The 15,616-nt window shown below is 42.2% G+C and overlaps 1 protein-coding gene across 3 annotated transcripts in view; it reads right to left on the minus strand.

The window, feature by feature from the left end:
• Positions 1-15,616, minus strand: part of CYRIB (CYFIP related Rac1 interactor B) — a 90,847-nt gene that overhangs the window by 37,060 nt on the left and 38,171 nt on the right. For all 3 annotated transcript variants that reach the window (XM_032181351.1, XM_032181350.1, XM_032181352.1), the window contains exon 2: positions 4,487-4,566. The gene's annotated coding sequence lies outside the window, so the exon portion shown is untranslated. The remainder of the gene's footprint in view (positions 1-4,486; positions 4,567-15,616) is intronic.

The following is a 15,616-nucleotide window of genomic DNA, read 5'->3' on the forward strand; positions in this document are numbered from 1 at the left end:
AAAAAAAAAAAAAAAAAAAAACCAAAAAAAAAAAAAAAAAAAACACAAAAAGCATATAAGAGCCCTTCTGTAAGCCAGGAAGTGAAATAAGCAACATCTGACATCAACCTCCTAGAACAGACCATATAAAATGTAATGTGAAATCTCAATCACCTGTCTCAACAAGCACAGCTTTTCGGGCCAAATGCCGCTCTAGTGAAAAAAGTTTACATATTTTGCAGGTCTGTTTAAAAGTGACTTTTGAAAAAGTCAAAACAACCCTTAAATTAATGTCTTTGATTTGAAGGTTCATTGAACAAACAGAACTAAACAGTTCATGTTGTCCTGAGCAATTATTTACAGGTGAAGAAAAATAGCAGCTTCACCTTCATAAACAAAACGGCATGGCTCAAGTCTCGAGCAGAGCACAGTGTGCTATGCGAGCCATTAGACCAGACTGAAAACCTCGCTTCTTTTTCTACTTACTCTACTAAGCGTTGCAGCAGGACTACTGCATATAAAAGAAGAACATTTTGGAACAGCTCAGCATTGAATTCCACTTGATCACAGTCCAAAAAAACAACAACCTGTCATTGATCATTTGCAGGTTACTGCCATCTTCATTCAAGGTTTTCAGTAACTGTATGCCCACTGTGGGAGAAAACATACCATGATACATTGCACCAGCACAGGCAGACTAAGCACATATCAGCAGTGAATGCAAAATTAGGCTTTCAAACCAGGACTGCACAGAAGATTATAAGCCTTTGATCTATTCCCATGCTATTGCAATCAGCCGTATTAAACAAGCCCCAAGACAAAATCCAGCAAATAGGAGATGGCTCAGTTCGACCTAAAAACTGCCAGCTATTCCTCTTTCCTGCCTTAGATACCAGCATTAATACAAAAAAAATGCATGCTGATAAAAAAATGAATAAAACCATCAGGATTTCTACCAAAATCTTTTCCAGCGAGTGACAAAAAACACAAGAGGTGTGTGTGCACCCAAGCTCCATTTTCTTAGAACCATTTCAACAAACCCACAATCACAGAGGTGACATCAGTTCAGGCTCTGCCAAACTGCGAAGAGAATTTATAGGCAAACCTGCAGCAATACATTTAGAGCAACACTATCAAAGGAGATGGTTTTTAACTTTTGCCACAAATGGGAAGTAAAAGCGGTTTCCGTTGTCGGAAAGATACTCGTTTTTCTTTATGTATTTACAGTATGTGACCTTACGGTGATGGATTATTATTCTTTTATCCTGGTGGTTTCCCAATATCCTACTGTTGCTCTCTGGTAGGCTCTGCAGTGAAAGCTTTTCACGTTACTCACAAGCACTTGGAATTTCATTCCTTTCTATACTGGCTACATAAGGCTTCCCCAAATGAAAAACCTCCTTCTGAGCACCCACATTAAAAGCTGCAGGTTTTTTAACACCTATTTCCTTGTTTAATAGAGGAAACATTTAGCACTGAGCAAAACAGAACAGAACCTTGCTTTATATCTCTTGCAGCACGTTTAACTTTTATATAAACTTCCCAGGCAGTCAAAGCCATACAGAAGCCTGTAACACGTGCAATATGGCCTCGCTCAACAAAGTGCCTCTTCTGGATGAGATCCCTCATTACTAACCTTCCGTAGGCACACAGGTATGGGGACAGACAGAAACAAACCTTCCTGCTCTTTTCAAGTCTGACAGATACCAAGGGATCTGCACTAAGAGACTGAAACAACTGCTGAAGAAATTTTAAGGATTCTGCCCACAAGGAAGCAGAACATTTAAAGTCGTGTCAGCCAGACAAACGCTACCCTTGGAAGAGCTATACAAGCCACAACAAAGAGTTCCCAAAATTAATAATGAAGTGACATGGATGCGTTTTGTTTCCACTCGGCAAACATTACAGCAAAGGTGTTTTCATGCTTATTAAAATTAGCACAAAATGCAAAACCTGTTAATCCACACACAGTGCAATAGGAGCGCTGGAACAGACTCCACAACATGTTAATCAGTTTAAGACATCTCCCCGCCATCGTTTTACAGGGGAACAAGTTTAAGTTACGTGGAAAGATTTTTAAATCTTCAAGTACGTGCACAAGTTCAAGCTGCCGCTGAGAGAAACAGCTACAGAATAAGAATGAATAATTACGACAGATTATAGCTGCTCAAAAGCAGAAGATGGTTAGCAAGATCTTCTCTGAATGATTGATGCTCTGAAAAAACAATCCTGTACGAGGTAATACAATGAAAAAGAAAAGCTACTACATGAAAAATAGGGCAAACACTACAATGTCCTTCACTGCCTGTGATAATGGAGTGCTGAATCATTACAGCCATTTGGGCCAGCCTGCCCCACACTAATGCCCAGCTGGCTAAACATTTCGATCTCAGTACCAAGATGCAGACACGTTGTGCCCCAAGTGATGCAGTGCTCGCAACCACGTTCTCTTTTCAGCATATTCCCAGAGTTGGGAGCTCCAAACTGAGACCTCGGTGAGCTCTAAGATGTGCTACAGCTGAGCAGGTCCTCACCTGGTGTCTTCCCAGCCTTTAAAGCTCATGCTGGAAACAGTGAGATCAGGTTTACGCAATGCTACCCCTGAGCTAATAAAGCCCTGCTTGGTCCTAAAGGAAATACTGAAGGAAGACAAGTATTTTACCACGGTTGCAGACAAAGAGCTCCCTTCTAGAGCTACCCAGTTTCACTCAGCACAGCCATCCTGTTTAACTTCTTTTGGCAAGAGATGGGGCTAGGGGAGTGGGAAGGGAAGCTCAAGTAAGGAAACACACAGATGACCTCTAGCACTGCCCTCACTGCTGGGCCAACAAGCTTTTCAGTTGTGCCCAGGGCAAGCTGTGCACTCAAATTTAGATGTATCATTTGTTCTATCATGTATGATCAGAATAATCCAATACTTAAAAATGATTACAATACTTAAAAATGATAATTACAGTGCAGTTCAAGACTGATGTCAGTGAAGTACCTCAAACTGTGACGTACTAGAAACCACAAGGCTTTTTTTGCTGTAAACTGAAGGGGCACGCACTTTCAAACTGGGCATCTGGGAAGAAGTTTTATACGCATTTTAGTATCTGGAGCTATTTTACAGAGCTCAGCACCAGAGCTCTCCAAATTATAGCTCACAAATAGCTGTAGCATGCAGACTATATATAAAAAAAGCCTAGACGAAGTCAAATGTTCTCGCTACGTCATTTCTGACAGATGCACATATATTAATGAGAGCAAAGCTCTGAAGGCTTGTAGGCTTGGCAGAGCAGCAGGACAAAGTGTTTTAATATTCTCTGTCAACCCTGGTTATTAGCAAGAGCTGTACAACACAACTTTGTTCTATCTCCAGTTGTTTATAAAACTTCGGTAAATTAACTGGCATGGGAAGCTTAATAAGCATCTGTAAATATTTGGGTCACTGAAGCTTAATGTTTCCTTACTGGCTAGGACGCTGCTTCATTTCGCGTTTATCCTTGGACCCAGCTGCTCATCCCATTCTGGGCTAACGACTGTCTCCTGGGTTACTCAGCCCTGTAGCTCGAATGGTAGCACTAACAGAAGCACAGGATTCAAGTTTTATAGAAGGTGTATAGTAAGGGATAGTCACAAAGGAAAATTGCACACTTAGTTTCCATCTCTCTGGATGCTTCCCCTCCCTACTGAAGACTACTATTTTATTTATACTGAGTATGTGAGAAGTGAGCTGTTAATCTGGTACCACCTATGGATGCACACATGTCAAGTCACATTCAGATGGCCTAAATTCTCATGTTTCCTTGTGACTGGCTTGGAACAGCATAGCTCAACCCCTTAACTGGGTTGGTACGCTGCCAGTAAGAGGTTGTAGCTCTTCCCTGATGATCTTTTTACTGTTCTGAACCTACTGGCAACCTACAAATGATTATAAATGCCTGTGAATTATGATACATCCTTAATTATATTATCATGTACTATTTTCAGTGAAAATTATGTCTCATTGAACACCCTTAGAATAATTAAAAGCACACTAATAACATCTACTAAAGCACCTGGAAATTTCAATTAGCATGCTTAGCCATGTTCAGCTTCTAAAACAGATTTCTTTTAAGTTTCCCTTTTTCTCTCCCTCCAGGCTCTGAAGCATCAGATCAGAAGGTTCAGTGTTCAGTTATGTTTCAAGTAAATAGCCTTTGTATAGTAAGAGGCACTGGTACATTGTATTGGTCTTACTGGAAAATGCAAATAGATGATGTTCAAAGTTCCACTCCAGAACAAAAAGGTTAGTCTTTTTTCTCACTTGGTAGGGAAGAATTTAATCACTCCGTATTCTATTTAAATCCCCACATGCTATTGACCAATATTTTGCCTTTTGTCTGGTGAGCTAGAGCTAAATACAATAAGTTACTGCATAGATTATTTTTGGATTTAAATAGATCAAAATAATTTGCTCTTCTTGGCCTAAAATATTACAGAAAACAAACACTCAACAAGCAAAGACACCTAAAGCAGTGTTTACCAGTTGGTAGTATCTTCTTGCAGTCTTAACAGAGAACTCTCCTTCCTCAGATTACCGATGCAGCAGCTTCTCTTCAGAATCTGAACAAACAGAAGAATTCCATTAAAATGAAACAATACACAGCATTTCAGTTACATCAGCCAGTGCCAGTGGTAAATCAGTGTTAAACCTGTGGTGCCAAGGAGCCAATGTGCTTTAGGGATCCAAATAAAACATAAAACACTTGTGATTTTATGGAACTGACAGTACAAGCAAATAAACAGGCTTCCTTACAAACTGTTCTGTGAGTCAGTAAGGCAATTAGCTATCCATGATCACAAGCATCAGAAATAGATTATTACATCTCAGCATTACGGAGCCAAGTTATATTTCATTGCAGCAGAAAAAAAGGAAGTCTCTATGGACACATACGTATATATTATATATGTATATATAGTACATAGTGGGGGAAATGCTTTGTTGCTACAGTTCTCATCATTTAAAGACAGATGAGGTCAATGACAACTTACACCTTTCTGAACTTACTAAGATGACTTACATTTGCCACTTCAAAATTAAGTTTCTGGTTTAGAAACTTAAGACTCTTACAGTGCAACTGAACAACATTTCCTATGGAAATGTTCCACTGAGATCTACTGCAAGCACTCCAGGTGTCTTTCTGTTTATTTGGAGAAGGTTTACACAACAACCAACGCCTACCTTTTTTAGTGCAGTAACTGGGTGATGAACTAGCCAAACTAATGCCTTTGTGTTAGGGTATTACATAAACCTGTTCCATGGGAGGTTGGCAGGCTTATCTCTCAAGGATTTCAGCTAATTTACCTATAGTTGAGGTGTGACACTTCACCTGCCTCCAGTGAAGCCACTGCAGGCATTGCTCCTGGTACCAGAATCTACCCTGCAGATACTTCACATCTCAAGGGTTCTTTTAAAGACTGATCCTCCCACTTGATCCTACAGTTCTCTTTGTTTCAGTAGAGAAGTCAACCCATTCCTGCAATGCATCTCATATTAGAGATTGTTTTAGAAATATAAAATACTGTCACATTAATGACATCTGTAGATCCAGCTGAAGAGACATGAAATATTCAGTGATAATTTGTACTACTTCAGCTTCTTTTACCTTAGATAATCCTGATTAACGAGCATTTAATAGGAAAGTATGCTGCTTCACAGTGAAATTTCTAATCAGAAAACATAGTACTACGGATTTGTCCCAGCTCAGGAAGGAGGAAGGGAAAGGGAAGGGCTCTGCAGTACTGGGGCTGGCGGATTATTTGAGTTTTCTGAAAGCTATCATCAGAAGTTACTATCCATTCCCTCCTCCCCTTCCCACCAAAGAGTACTGAAACCCAAACAGCACAGCTAGGAGGAGAAGGCAAGGACTCTAAAGATTAGTAGGGGTCACTATCTAAAATTTAACTGATAAATAAAATAAATTTGTTCTATTTGCAGTCACACTGAAAAAGTCTTTTGCTACAAATAGTTCAAAAGTAAAAAAAAAAAAAACAAAAACAAAACAAAAACACTGTTAATCAATGATAAGTTTTGCTAGTTTGTGTGCACATACAATAAGCGGTACCTGGCCAGTTATCACCCGCCCCCCCTCCCAGCACTGTTGTATGAAGTACTGACTTGTTCCCCTGAGGAAGCAGAAATCCAAGAAACATCCATGACACCTTACTCGTTTTGTTAAAGCACAGGCTTTGTTTCAACAATTGTTCTCCTAGCATATTTCAGGCATGGCTCCTGCCAAGGAGCTCTCTAAAGTTAACAACTCCTGACAATTCAGTTAAACCCCCCTGATGGAAGCCGTAAGGTCTTATACTCACACGTAGCTCAGCACATCGCTGTCTTCAGCCCTGACAACTGGATTTGAAAGTTCTCGGGGCTGTGACCACTTATGCAATTGCAACATGCGTAATTTCCTTCAACACTCAACAAATACTTGGATCCTACTGCTACGCTGCAATAGAAAAAGCTTCCTATTCAGTACTAGAAAACAGATTCTTTTTCAAGCATGACTGCTGATTTCATTAAACAGAAAACTTGGGTTACACTTCCACTGGACCAACTCACATCGCCAGCTTTGTGTGTTCAAACCTCGTCATAATTACATTAAGTAGCATGAGGATTTTGTCTTACTGAAAGCTGTATCTAACCCAGCGTGGAGATCCTCCTGCCCCATGCTACCCCAGCACTGCTCTCCCCCTGTTCAGCGCTCCCCATGCTGCAGCTTCCCCCAACACCTCATTCCTGTGTGCTGGCCATTCAGCCCAGGATTTACAGCTCCAGAGCAACTCCAGATGGTAAAAGTCAACATAGTAGAAGAGCAACAGGTAGAGAGGAGCAGAGAAATCATGGCAACATCCACTCCCAGACGAACTCTGTGATCTGCTGGTGCTGAGCAAAGAATAAAGCCTGGTGCAACATGAGGAACTGTTGAGGAAAGGCACTGCTGCAGATTTGGTCCCTACAGAAATTTGGAAAAAAAAATGAAATAAGAAAATAATAATCGAGCTTTCAAAGTAACTACCCCTTATATTCTTTTATATGGTCTAGATGATCTGTTTCCATTGATAAAACCTGTCAAGAGCTGGTAACCTATGATATAAATGACAACACTGAAGAATTAAGCAGCTGCCAGTTTAGCTCTTAGCTTTCTGTCAGTATTCATTCAAAAAATAATTTTCTTTATTTCAATAGACCTCTGTGAAGCAAATTAACACTGTCTCTTTGACAGGCTAATTAGAATAGCTGGTAAACAACAGCAGAACACGCTCATTCTCAGAAGACATCCTTGCTTGCCCTCTGCATACTGCCCTGGCATGGCTTTGTAAGGACAAATCCAAAAGAACGAAGCAGACAATAACCCTACCTGTTTCTGGCAAATTAGGGAGACCTCACCTGTTTACTTCAGCACCCATCCCTCACACCTCACCTATTCATTTAGGGGACCATCCCTTACCTTAGTTTTGTCACTGAAGGGGAAGGTGGAATTCAGCTCCCCAGCACAGTGCCCCCATTAAATCTAGCCCTCCATACCAAACTCATGCTCATGAAAATTATTAACCATAAAGGTGCAAAGAGTCTTCCGTGAGTCGCATGGTGTTTGTTTTGCTCTGGTGTACGTGTTTCAACAGGCACAACCTCAGCCAACACCTCCCAAGCCTCCAAGTGTTGCCCTTATGTAAGCTACAAGAACCTGCTGCCATTAAAGGCTGCATCCTCCACAGAAAATAGTGAAGCCAGTAACAGGAGGTAATGCATTTTACTGAAAAAAAAAAAGAAATTCAGAGTACTCCATGCTACAAAGTTTGCTGAAATATTGTGGCAAAACAGCCCTTATTGCCAGATACAGCAGTTTCTAGGCAGGGGTTGAAGTCACCTTAAGAGGTTTTTCAGGCTTTGCCAGTGTAAAAGCAAGAGCCCACTCATAGGCCAAGCACGCCCTGTGTTAGAGCTGGGCCCACAGCATCACAACCAGGTAACAGGGATTGCTTGGAAAGAAAATGAAGTCAAAGTGTTTCCTTTAACTCAGCACAAACCATCAGCTGCCAACCCAACAGCCTCCAGTGTTCTGTCTTGCTCGCTCGGACACTGGCCTCACAGAGACACCAGCATGGTGAGGGCCTGGGGCAGCCTGAGCTGCCATTTCCTCCGTGATCCCTAGTGATCCCTAACTTGGACGGCAGGCAAAATTTACATCTCTGTGGGCTTTCAAACAACTTGACAGGGTAGGTAATTGTAACTAAAAGCTCTGCCTGGCTCCTATGTATAGGAATATTGAGAGCAGCCCTGAGGAGAAAGGCCTGAGGGTTGATGAGAAGCTCGACATGAGCTCTGGGGAGACCTTCAGGAGACAGCGCCCTTCAGGAACCTAAAGGTGGCCTACAGGAGAGCTGGGGAGGGACTCTGTCAGGGAGTGTAGTGATAGGACAAGGTGGAATGGCTTTAAACTAAAAGAGAGGAGGTTTGGATTAGATATAAGGAAGAAATTCTTCACTCAGAGGGCAGTGAGGCCCTGGCAGAGGTTGCCCAGAGAAGCTGTGGATGCCCCATCCCTGGAGGTGCTCAAGGCCAGGCTGGATGGGGCTTTGGGCAACATGGGCTGGTGGGAGGTGTCCCTGCCCAGGGCAGGGGGGCTGGAACTAGATGGGCTTTAAGGTCCCTTCCAACCCAAGCTACTCTAGGATTCCATAAATAACTCCACCTGGCATCAACCTGTATACCCAACACTGGTGCAGAGACACAAACCGCATTTAAAATCACGTGTTAGACACATCATTATCTGTGCTCGACTTTGCTTAGCCCAAAACACAGAAAGTGGAGAAGACTGCAAAAGGAATTTGAGGCAATGCACCCTCCCCAACACGGATCACAACAGACTGTGAGTGACAACAACCCATCAGCAGGTTAATGTATATCTGAAAGGCTCAGCATAGAAAGATGGGTTAGAAAATCCCTATAAAGATCCTTAAGGATAACTAAGTGTCAGAAGGCTTCTGGTAGTTTATAAAGAATTCTGTTGCCAGCCATAAGACAGCAGGCAAACCGAGCAGTCAAAATAACCCCTGCAGAGCTTCTGACAGACTGCTTGCTCTTCATAGTATGGCAGCTATGAAAAAAAGATCCAGTCCCCTATAAAAGCAGGAAAACCAATAAACACTAGCATTCCTATAGATAGTTTCCACAGAAAACAAAACTTGGTTGAAAGCTTCCATCACTCACCAGAATGATGCAAAGTTATTTTTTCCTTGCCAACTTACAATGCCAAAACTTCAATTTCCAGTTGGAAGAAGAAACTGTTCTGTGACTTGAGGAATTGCTGGTCAGAGAGCTATTAACATATCCCCAGTAGTTCCCTTCTACACAGCTGAAAAAGTAAGTTCTCATTTCTTTATTTTCAGGAGAGTAATGAAGCTGTTTAAGATCAAAAGAAACAATACTACAACTCAATAGTCTGAGCTTCAGCTGCAAATCACACAGTTAATAATGATGATGCTCCAGTGCATAACAAAGATTAAACGAGTTGTTTCCAAAACACAGTCCAGCTCTGCTTCCTCAGAGCTCCATAGCACTCGAGAGGTGCTCTGACCATTGTCAATTGCTAATTTTCTTTATTTACCAGACTTTAACATTTGATGATACTCCTTATGTGCTTGAGTGGGAAGGCACTGAAACATTCACGTACCAGAAGTTAATTCTGTGTGTAAAGTGAGGATTGTTCAGTTAAATTAAGAGTTGCAGAGATGGAGACAGAAAGCACTCACACATAACCTTTCCCTGTCCCCACAGCAAGTGTTTGGCGTGGGTTTATAGTACTACCAGTCCAACACAATGCATTAGCTGAAGTATAGTTTACCAAACAAAACACTGACCAGCTTTTCTCTGTGAATTACTCCAAAGTCACAGAAAGGATTTCCAACTGTAAATGCTTTTCTCCTTTCAGTGCCATATCTCAGCCATCAAACACCAGACCTGACATTCTGAGCTCACAGTTGCATGGCTTAGCCACTGTCCTTTAAAACATAGGTTCTCAGAATAACCTGAAGTATTACAGAGGGTCTGAATCTGGGAATACTGCCCTTACCAGTTTTATTATAAAAATCTCAAGGCAAACTCATGGGGAATAGCTCAAGATGCAGGAGAGCTCATTCACACTTCATGTGCTTTGGCTACCATTAGACCATCCATCCATCTTCCAGCCTGAATTCACTCACCTAGTTGGAGCTCAGGAACCTGTGCCTACATTTACCATAAACACAGCAGCAGAAACATCACAGATCTTGCATTTAACATAAAACTGAAACCGCTAACAACAGATCTCTTTAACCATACAATGAGCATATTTCTTTATTTAAAAGAAATGTGGAACTGGAAGTACAGCTGTACTGATAGGAATCATTTGAATATTCAAACATGAGACAGAGAATTTAACTATGGGCAGCCAGAATATATCTGAGGCAGGACTTGAGAAAAACACAAACATAACCAGTATTTTATTCAGTTCCTCTTTAAAATAGTTATTCATATAGTAAGGAGGTCAGCTCCTCGAGTGGCTCAGCTCTGAGGTGAGCAGGCAGGACACAGATGAAGCATTCCCCAGCTTAGTAATGAAATAGGTTTTCATAGCAGGATGAAAACGGCAGGTCCACAGTTATACAGACTGAAGTAGGAGCAATCCTACTACTGGTGAGAGGATGCTCCTGATACCAGGCGAGGAAGAGAATATAGGAAAAGAGAACTTTGAAAATTTCTTCATTCTGAAGCACAGGCATCACATCTTTTGACCTGATATCTCAAGTTAATATTTTCTCCTTAATTATACTACACCTGGCCACGAGACTGAACAAAACACATTGTTAGAACTAGGAATTAATCCACAGGATGAACACAGGACCAGTCCTAATTTGTCTACTCTTTAGAGAGGTGGAATAAAGGAAGGTCTGTGTGACACAAACCAGCAGACCAGCAGTTGGCATTGACTACTCTAATGGTTGAAGATAAACAGCCTACAAGAACTCTTCCTAAGTAAGGCTCATAGCAAGAGGATAGCAGTTGCACATCCAGGCTCCAAGAACAGTTTCAGTTTTCCACTGGACAAAGACCTATTGTGAGCAAAGATTAGAACTGAGCCATTTCCCATGCCATAAAAATACCTTCTCACCAGGTCGTACTGCGCTGAGCCTTCCCTAGACCCACCCCTTAAACCTCTATTTGCAAAGTGCCCCAGCTCCCGCCGGGACAGGCACCAGCCAGGCTCACACAGGCGCTGAACTCCCCAAACAGATCAGAGGTTGGTTTCCCAACTATGCAGAAGAGCCTGCTTCTTTTGCATTAGGTGCAATTTAAATGCTCTTACTACTGAAACCAGGTAGCAGGGAAGGTGTACGAAGCCCTTGATCTAGATATCTGGTCAATATAGCCTTTTTTTTTTTCCTGTTTCCTAATCAGCTGGATTTAGACAAGCTTGTTATCTAGTCTACAGGTATTACTTCAAGCTCTTAGCCTTGTTTACAAGACCTAACTTAATCTCATGTTTAAGTAGCCTGAACTCTTCGCTTAGATGGCCTGAATGATCTTTTTAGGGCCCAAATATTTACCATTTGCTCTCTTAGATACTGCAGTGCTTCAGACCTCGAGTAGGAAGTCTCACCCTCGGAGGGCTGTTTGCACGCTGCCTCAGCTCTTACATCCGCTTCTCACCAGAGTCATTAGAGGCAACTGGACTCCTATTTCTGCACAGGAAATCTGATGAACTTTAAGCCATTCTTACACTCCCACATCCTCCCAGCACTTCAGTCTGCATCTACAGTACAAGATCTTTGTTGACAACATAGTTGGAAGGGCCATCATCTCCACAGGCTTTGCACCATGCATTCAGCGCATGTTACAGGCGAAGTCAATACAGCAGCTCTACATTTTTTCTAAATTGCTTTGTATTTGTGGTGACAAATGAAGCATTTAACAACAATTGCTATATTTTCCTACTGAAGTGCAACAACACCAACATTCAAACAGTCACATACGTGTTATAGAGGCTACGACAAAGGAATCAGCTCATCCTTTCCAAATCAAAGTATTCTGGAACAACAGGTAGAAAAAAAATCTACTTTTATTTACAGACTGGTTGGACTGCAAAGCATTTTTGCTACTATGAGGCTAGAAATACTTGTTTCAAGATTAACACCTTCTGGGGTACAGTTTTTCACAGAGAAATGCAGCTAAGAACCTGACGTTAAATACACACATGAAAGAAAGGCCCCGTATTAGATGAAATTCACATTGTAGAGTCACACCCAGCACAAGTTCTTGTGGATTTTAAGTTGCTGTGCATAACTAAAAGTGCAACAAGAGACGGACATTACGGCTGCACTTCATCTACTTACCAGTAAATCAGAGTGGATGAAAGCACAGGTATCATCAGTACAAGCCCTGTACCCACCTGCAGTCATTGACACAAAGTTCTAGGACCACGGATTTCAAGAGTAATAGAATAACAGGAATAAATGGTATGAATAAAGCTTAACTAGACTTGAAATTGAAGCGCCTGCCTTCTGGAGTCTCCAAATTTACATCAGGGACTTCATTTGCAAAGAGCTTTACAGCCACGTGACAAGCGAGTTGCTCTACAGGTGGAGCACGCTCCCAGCTGCTCCTTCCTGAGCAGCCAGCAGGGCCCTCACCCACCTCATGTGGCCAAATGACGGGCAGCAGCACCATGTAGGAGCCCCACACTCAGTCCTACAGAGGCAGAGAGTCGTGAGCTCTTCTGAAACACGGCATCTGGAGGAGCGTTACCTGCGTTGTGCAACAGGAACCTGGGAGCAAGCTCCAGCTTGGCAGGAGGTACGAACAAAGTACGCACACGCAGAGCAGATGCATGCCTTCTAGGAAGGAGCTGGGTCCACCGTGTGGTGCTGCAGTGCTCACCTGCTCCAGGACTGTGATTCAGCGCCTACAGAGCTGCGCAAGGACGATGATTCAGTGCCTACAGGGCGTGTTGGATGGGGTACAGCTGCACTGATGAATTGCACACAACATACGTGTCTGGCTGCTGGCAGGAAAGGGCTACACATGCAGCGTGGAGCACTCAGAAGTTATCTGCTACAGCAGGATTGATTAAAGTCTCCTTGCCTTCAGGTTCCTTCAAGATTTTCCTTCAGAAATCTTCCGTATCATCTATTTTAAAGGAGCTTCAGAGCAAGGGAAGATAGTTAACTGTCACGAGAGACAGGATTTAGCTCAAGGCCTGTCACGCCTAGCATGGGCTAGAACAAACATTACCTACTATGGGATTATTTGCATTGCCATTCATGAACTTAAGCAATTTATCAGGGACATCTCATGTGGCAAAGGCACTGCCAAAGAACCGGATGATTTATTGGTGCTCCTCTAGCAGAGCTTCCTATAGCAGGAACTTTCCAAACACTGCAGACGTTTGCGAGCAATCTCCGAGTATTGGAACACGACAGAAACAAGACCGAGGAAGTGAGACTTACAGAACTATAAATCCCATTAATAAAGATATGCTTGTCACTGTGACTGCACTACAAAATTACTTTAGCATTATGGCGCTGTCATGAGCACCAGAGAGAAACTAGAACAAACAAGCTGAGTTTACACAAGCGATGCAAAACCACTTGGCCAATCAAGGGGCTTTTAGTAGCTTTCCTCAGTCTATCTATAAAAATGAATGTGGTGTTACTAAGCCTCTGAAAACCATAAATATTAACCGTATTCAGTGTCTTATCATCAAAATACAGAAGTGGATGTTGGCCTTCTGTGCCTGTATCTCTCATATTTTTGTGGAATTTTGGTTATTTGCTTAAAAATACAAATAGCAGCAAAAATAGCATTACAAATTTGAGCAAGATCTACCAGGTCTGAGAGAATGAAAGCTTTTCACTTGGACATGCTTCAGTCAATGTGCAACTGCAGAGAAAACAGAGGAGTTTCACAGATAATTATTCATCTTGCTCTTATCTTACATTAGAAGGTATTTAGCTACAGGAACTCCATCTAGCACTGCAGTAACACGCATTCAACCCCAGATTTTAGCACAGGCTTCCTATTTGCTTTCAGGTAATTAACACTGCTGTACCTGTACCTGCAGCGAGGCTGCACATACACCACCAAGCATCACAGGACCTGAGCCAAGCGTGCAGTCTTTGAACTCTGCTACAGGAAGAGATGGCAAAGGTAAAATTGGGTGAATCTGGAAAGAGATAAGCGTAGCAGAGGCTGCCTAGAGACCTTCTGGCAGTCCCTGAGGACACACCATGCCGAGCACAACAGGTAACAGATCTCCCCACTGTTTCACATCAAGAACACCAGCTGCTGACACAGGGCAGCTCCAAAAATCAGAGTGCAATTATACCTGACAAAAGCACTCACGTTAAACTCTTCGGCATCAACTGAGAAATAATGGAAGTTGTTTTATTGTTGAAAGCTCTTGTCTTACAGGCAGTAAAAAGTTAACTATGTGAGCCAGTCTACTCTAATCCTGGACGTAACAGTAACTTTGCTTCAACATATGAATTAATATTCTACCCCAAAGATGCTTTATTAGTACTATTTCAAATTAAAAATCATGCAAGGCATCCCAAATCACTGATCAAGTCATCTTTTCACAGAGGTTACAAATAAACATAAATAAAAAAGTGATGAATATATGTCAAATATGATATACATGGAAAAAAGTTTCACCCAGCTCAAACTGCAACATTGGTTGTTTTTGGATTATTAGAGGAGTGTCTTAAAATGTTGGGAAGTATCAGGTTAATGATTTTTAACAAATGAGGACAACTTTTTAAGATCAAAAATGAGTGTAAAAGTACAGTTTTCATTCTACTAGGTGTATTAGCAGTACCATACGTATAAATAAATTGCTCCACGGGCAAGCCTTAGATTTGAAGATAAGTTTGTGGTCTCTGTGAAAATGCTGAGCTAGACTGAAGCCATTAACAGGATCCACCAGCTCTGTCCTTTCCTGCCTCCCTGGAACAGGGCCACCAACCTCTTGGCTGGCTCCTGGTCAGCCCCGCGGGCAGAGCCCTGTCCCAAACAGCAGACACCATGCTTATGGCAGCTGAGAGCACGAGCAGTGAACAAGCTACCAAGCAGTTCCAAAAAACGTGATCAGGATTTCTCAAGAAGTCAAAGAAGTCAAGAAGTCAGTCAAAAACTAGGTAGGGAAGAGATGCTTGCTCTGGAGGGTGGTCTCTCTCTCTCTCCATAACCCCAGAGTCCACGCGATTTCTGTATCACCACAAACCCCTGTACACACACACTTAAAATTTTGATTACCATAAGAAATTTCACCAATACAAACAGTGTTTTACAGACATTTAGGGTCTGCCATTGCCCACTCTGCCCACAACACCAACGAGCTGCTTCAACGCTACCTTACCCCAAGGATCACTGTTCCAAAGAGGCACTTTGTTGTTGGGTCGAGCTAGTGCAACACCTGCAATGATGGTTTCTGAAATAACTTCCCTACCAGCCACTAACAGCTACCACCCCAAGGAGTGGCTCAACCTTTTTGAGTTGCAACTCTCTCTACTTTGCGTTGTAAGCCCATGCTCTGTAAAGCCAAAGGCAGAACACTTACGTTCTTCTAGACTT

This window comes from Aythya fuligula, chromosome 2 (genome assembly GCF_009819795.1).
Source record: "Aythya fuligula isolate bAytFul2 chromosome 2, bAytFul2.pri, whole genome shotgun sequence".
Classification (NCBI taxonomy): Eukaryota; Metazoa; Chordata; class Aves; order Anseriformes; family Anatidae; genus Aythya; species Aythya fuligula.